Source organism: Anopheles arabiensis, chromosome 2 (genome assembly GCF_016920715.1).
Source record: "Anopheles arabiensis isolate DONGOLA chromosome 2, AaraD3, whole genome shotgun sequence".
NCBI classification, from domain to species: Eukaryota; Metazoa; Arthropoda; class Insecta; order Diptera; family Culicidae; genus Anopheles; species Anopheles arabiensis.
Window position 1 is genome coordinate 40,123,864 of NC_053517.1, and position 6,220 is coordinate 40,130,083.

The 6,220-nt window shown below is 49.4% G+C and overlaps 1 protein-coding gene across 5 annotated transcripts in view; it reads right to left on the reverse strand.

Annotated features, from left to right (window-relative positions):
• Positions 1 to 4,299, reverse strand: part of LOC120908488 (PDF receptor) — a 29,494-nt gene extending 25,195 nt beyond the window's left edge. For all 5 annotated transcript variants that reach the window (XM_040319497.1, XM_040319496.1, XM_040319498.1 and 2 more), the window contains exons 1-3: positions 4,155 to 4,299; positions 3,951 to 4,077; positions 1,796 to 3,875 (exon numbers count right to left, since the gene is read on the reverse strand). The gene's annotated coding sequence lies outside the window, so the exon portion shown is untranslated. The remainder of the gene's footprint in view (positions 1 to 1,795; positions 3,876 to 3,950; positions 4,078 to 4,154) is intronic.
• Positions 4,300 to 6,220: the final 1,921 nt, after the last annotated feature.

A 6,220-nucleotide genomic window follows, 5' to 3' on the forward strand; every position in this document is an offset into this window, starting at 1 on the left:
TCCACAAAAAAAAACAATCGGAAAAGTTCACAAGGGTGAGAACTTTGGCGTGTGTTGCAGAACGCATCCACTCTTTGCTAAACCGTCACCCGACGGACGCGATGAAGAAGTTTCCCTCGATGTACGTATGTTACTGTTGTTATTGCTACAGTACGATTGCGACAAAACCTACGCGGTGTACGGCGGGCAGGCAGGCAGGCAGGCTCGTTAGATTCGTTACTCCTTTCTTTGTCTTTATCAGCTCAGAATTCACGTCAAGCGTAACCGAGGGTAATCCGGTACCGGTACGTACGTGGGCTGTCGCGCGCTCGAGCTTCAAGTGTCGAAGATGGATTTATTGAATTCTGACTCCATCGAAGTCGCGAGCAACGAGCGGCACAAGTGACATCTTCTGGGGCGGCCGGGTTTGAGCTGGAGGTAACTGCCTCCAACTCTCCTCTCCACTTTCCCACTGCATCCCTCGCAAGGCTCCCTGCGGTTGACATTCGCCCGGGACAGTTCGACATTTGGCAGGAGGTTTGACTGTATCAACACGCGAGTCTGCGCTGGGCGGATGAGCCGTAGGGCACGTTTCGTCCCCACGCACGCAGTAACCCATGAAGGAATGCGGTCGAATTACCGCCGCTCCTGCAACCGCGCGCCCCAATCGCGACACGCGAGAAGCGGCATTTTCGGCATGCTTGGGCCGGGGCCCGGGTAATCTTAAACGGTGCTGATAGCAACCGAAGTACGTATTACACGTACGGAGACGGCGTCGGTCACAAAAAGGGGAAGTAATCCTATCCGCCTGGCAGCGGTTTGGCTTGGAAGCGCTAGGCAGCCAGTCCACCGAACAACGTTTGACGAGAATGTTTTTAGAGTGTAGGGAGGACGGTAGGGAGGGGATGGAGTTTTGCGCTGTGCAAATGTCACAATTAACTGCACCGTGCGACATCACGGGCCGCCTAGGTACGGTGGGCCAGGAAGTGTACCGGGCGTGTACGTAACGCACGCTCTTCTCCAGCAGTTGTGTTGTGGCTTTGCTTTGCCCTGGGTGCGGTGTGCCAGTGTGCATCTGTGGTCGATCTGTGCTGGCCAATGATGATGATGAGCAGGAAGATGATGATGATGATGGCGATGGAGATGATAGTTGGCGCAATGGATGGCATTCCCTGTGTCTGAAATTGGATAAGCCCAGACGTTCCTAACCTCCGTAGTGTGTATAAGACGCACAACGCGCCCTTCCACCCTTCCGGGGGCTCGTGGCCCTTCACGTCCCGTGTGCACCCGGGGGCCGTTTATTGTTTTGTGCGTTACGAACCAAAACCACAGGTTTTAATTATGCAATCACAACAATCGCACGGCCTCGAAAGCGGAGAATCACAGGAAAGCAGCAACAGCCGGTTCTCGTGCCGGGGCCGGGAATGATCGTTGCCCCTTCCGAAAAGGTGAAAGAGAAAGGCTGAGGTATGCGGGCGGGGGCCACAGATCAGTGTCACAAACGAATGCTGTACCGGGGGTACTTGCGAAACAATAACTTAAACCGACCGGTTAAGACATGCATAAACCCTGCGCCTCCACCAGCTCCATCCCATTTCCACCTTGGGAGTGGCTTGGGGGTCCGGTATTTTGCATGGAAAGAAGATCCACAGCTGCAGCATCCACCAGAGAGCCTTTGGTTCGTTCGCCGACGGGGGGAGAAAGGTAAGTTTTGCTAACGTATATTCTTGGGAAATTTTCCCATTATCATAAAACACCATAAAGACGTTAGCTATCATCAAAGCGGGTGGGTGGGTCGGTACGACCGTCTACTAACCTGGCATCGGTCACCAATTAATAGCGCTTCACAAGTTTAGCGCATGGAACTGCTCGTGTCATCGCCGCTGCACACCATTGCATCCCGGGTACGACGCGGGGTCGTAGGTTGAGGTCGTGCTGCTAGTCCCGGTGTGTCATCACACACTACTACCATCGCAGCTCGTCGTCCTCCACGCACAGTTCGCCTGTTTTTTTTTGCTCTCTTGTTGCTCGTGTCAATTTTTGCACCACCCAGACTTAATAACTCTTCTGCGAAACAGTTACTTTTCGTTCGCTGCACACTGCTGGCACAACTTTCCCCGAGCGTCTGCAAATGAAGCCGCGGCCGCGTGATGATGGGTTTCGGGTGGTGGTGAATTTGCAGCCTGCCCTGCACTAGCCACCAGAGCGCCACACGCTGGAAATGACCACTGAGGACCCACAGTCCTTTCTAGCCCACTTTCACACACTTCTTCGTACGCGCGCACTGTCTTCTAGCGAGGTTTGCACGTGCAATACGCTACCGTCCATGGCGGGATCGCTGACTTTCCGGCACAACTTGGCAAACCCATTTGCACCACACTCTTTCGGTTTGCACGGATTTGTTTTTTTTCTCTTGCTCTTCTTTTAAACCACCGCGATCACCGCCTACTGCCACTAAGAGCGCTCGCCAAACACTTTTGGAATGGATCCCTTTTTTTTTCTTTTTCTCGTTGTGTTCCCCGGTTTTGCCTATTGGACACTCGAGATTTGTAATGAGAATCCTTTCTAGAGTGGCCTTTGCTTTCGCGCTTTCGTCGCGGCGACTGGCGGTGAACGGGAGGTGAACTCGGAAGGCATGAGGGTCGGGGGAACACAAGGACTCGATTCGAGTAAAACGGATTTCGATTCAACTACACCCGATCGGCTCGGACACGTTTCAAGCAATCCAGCGCAATAGTGGAACGTGCTTCACCAAACAATACACCGGAACATGTAGACACACACACACATATACACATACACTCACACAATAAGAAGGAAATAAAACATCACAAAGCACGAATGGACCGTCGCCTTTGCGTGCCAAACCTGTAAAGTCCTTTGTCGTTGAAACGATGCGTGCGTGCGTGCGTGCGTGACAGGTACAGACGTGTGAAAGTCACGGTGTCACGGCCGTGGGTCACGAATCCAATCAAAGGTGTACGGCGGATGGCTGTTTTTTTGTTCTTCTTCTTTTGACTGCTTCAATTAACTAGCACTCGTGCACTACCACTCCGACGCGAAAACATCCGGTACGGGGTACCGAGGACGACGGCCAACGAACGACCACGAGAACCGGTGTGCTCGCGCTGACTGCCGGCAGCTGACTGACGGCGGACCTGGCGCCCGCAACACTCTCTATACAGTGCGAATGGTGATGGCAATCTGCCGCCGCTGCCGCCACTGCTGCTGCTGCTTGTCGTCATTCATCATCGTTCGCCGAACGAAGCAGCACAGCATCACTTGCAATTCATGTTCGTAATAATCGGCCTGTGCGTTTGGCGATGTTCGGCTTTTCTCCTTGCACGCAGCAGTGACGATCGGCTGCCGGGGCGCGAATACGATGCCGTGTTGCAGGAACAACAAAAAAAACCGGATCTGCTTTCCCGCGTGACACCGGAACCGGTTCGGGACGCGTTCGGGACAGTTCGGGCGATTCGGGGCGAACGGTGTTCGGAGATGTTTCGCTTTTCCTGTCGCTTTTCCGACCCTCACCAGTGCAAGGTACGCGTCAGCGTCCTGCCATTGCTCCGGTAAGCGAAAGTTAGCCGCAAAAGGTGCGGCGACAAGTTCTATGCCGGTTACGACGATTCCGTTAAGGGCTGGGAGTGGCGAGCAAGTTGAAGGTGGTGGTAGGGAGGGCACGAGGATGAGGACGTTTGTTGTTATAGTATTTTCCTGCTTCCCTTTCCCGATCGGGATGGACCGATCCTGGCCGGATTGAATGCGCTTTGGTTGACTGCCTCCTTGCCTCCTCCACACCATCCCACCGGCTGTACAGATGCCACAGGTTGATGGGAAAAGTTGAGCGATTGTTTTGGTAAGAAGCCGCCCGCTGACCTCTTTTTCTATTGATACTACAAGAAAAAAAAAGGAAAGGGTAGAAAAGAAGTTATAGTTACGCGCAGGGTTACAAAAAAAAATGGCCTCACAGCATCCAGTTGGCTGTTGCAAAGGCTTTCCTTTTGAAAGAAATAAATGCTGTTTTTCCAACGGTAGGCATATCCATTGTAATTCTGATATGATTGATTTTGGACCGGAAAACACTCTAGGGACATCCTACAAAACAAAACACACCGAAATTTGTCATTCAAACGCAATAGGAAGTGAGAGGAAAAAGAAGCGGAAATACTTACAGGCATACTTTCGATTTCGAACAAAAGTTTCCCCGCAAAGCAGCGATGTTCGGAGATGAATTATTCAGCGGCGAAAAATATAAAGGAAAAACTTTGCCTCCAAAAACATGCCTACCGCCACTCAGCCTACTCAACGTGTCTGGCATGTCTGGCCGGGGCTGTTTTTACTTTCGCTACTAGATCGTTGCGCCAGCTGTCGTTGGTGTTTGTTGGCCACGAATTAGCAAAAATCGCCTTGTGCGATGAGGTGTGCACGTTGCCATGGGCAACATACGCTCACACAATGGGCGAATACCAACGAATTTTAGTAATCAGCATAAACATCGAGCTTCTTTCTTTCTGGCTTTGGATTTGGTTGGTGTTTATAAATGCTGCAACATATTCGCCTCCCCTCCAAGCGCCTGCCAACGTCTGTCTGTCGCGGTCACATGTCGCGCGGGCGGAGAAGTTGGTTTGTGGGGTTTTGTTTGTTTGTAAGATTTCCGGCCATGTTTTCCGCAGCTCCCACGGCAAAGTTGTCGACGGCTGCCCAACGCTCGCTTGCCAAGAGTGCTTGCTATCACTTACACTTTGGCTGCTCTACCACCGCTGAACTATAATACTGTTTGATCGGCATTTCCGTACCAACGCTCCCTCTGCTTGCGTTCACCCGCGAATCACTTGCGCAAATAAACAGATCAGCGAGTTTTCCCTATAAAGTTTCGAGACATTCTGGCAATCGTGTTCGGGTGTCGCTCTTCAAGCGCTGCGCTGCGCTCACAGTAGATGCATGGATAGCTAAATAAATTCTCCCGAGGGGGCAAACTGTGTTTGAAAGACGAAGGTTCTGTCGATTCGATCTGCTTGTGCACCGGCGATGATCGTGTCGATGGTTGTTTGTTTCTGGGACAGGCAAGGAAACGTGGGATGGATTGTGTTGATTTAACAATTTCAAGAAGCAGCTCGATAGGATGGAAGTCGATTATGGACGTTCGTTCAAGGATGAAACTAAAGATTTTAATCCTTTCGGGATTTTGGGGTCGAAATTTAGGAAAGAGACATTGCTGCTGCTTTTCCCTAGGCGGGATTTAAATTAAATCTCATGAATTAAGACAATATTTTTACATTCAAGCGGTAATTTTAAAAATAAATTAAAAAAAAACCTCGCATAAATCAACGTACGTTTGATTTAATTGAAGTAGCCTTACTGTTCCAACACTGCTGTTTCATCGAAAAGAGCAGAATAAAGGTGTAATTAAAATTCCATAACAAAAATGCGTTTCATCATTCGGTTCGTCTGACGGCTTCTAACCGGCCCATAAAGCCCGAGGATGAAAGGGCGCCTCTTTACGGTGCCGCTTATTGTAATGCGCTTTAACCGGTCCACAAGGCAGAGACGAGGGGGGAGCAATGAATGACGAGCTCACCACAAGAGGCACGTTCCGGTCGCGCGTTCATCAATAGCGGAAGCGGTGAATGTAATTTATTGCATTGCCACCGTAAACAAATATATAGAATGCAATTTGCATCGCAATGGTGGTGCGAGCTGATGAAATGTAATCAGTACCGTACGGATTGTAGCGGCCACACTACATCGTTTCGATAGCAGTGGAGGCAAACTGAATGAACGATACACAGTACACAAGATAAGACGTACCGAAACGGATACAACGGCCGAAATGACTGATGAATTGATGCAATTAGACTTTTCATTTGATTTGATAGGCAATTTGGTAGATGGTTGATATTTGTTTCTTGAATATACAGAACAATAAAACAATTTGCCCATAACATCGTGAATATTTCATTTACTACACACAGCTTATCGTACCAGTTGCATGGGAATCCATTCATTAAGTTTTTAAGCTTACATTGACATTGCTTTTCCTTTCCGACGGCTTTTTCGTTACTAGGAATCACTTCTTCGAGCAAATCTGGCATATTATTATAAGAATTCTAGCTAACTAACAAAGTCACAACACATGCCCTTCTAATTTAAATTGGTTATTTTCAGCGACAATAAAAAAGGGTTTTTTATATTTCAATCTGATAAGTATTTAATGGTATTTAGTAGCGGTTATAGTATA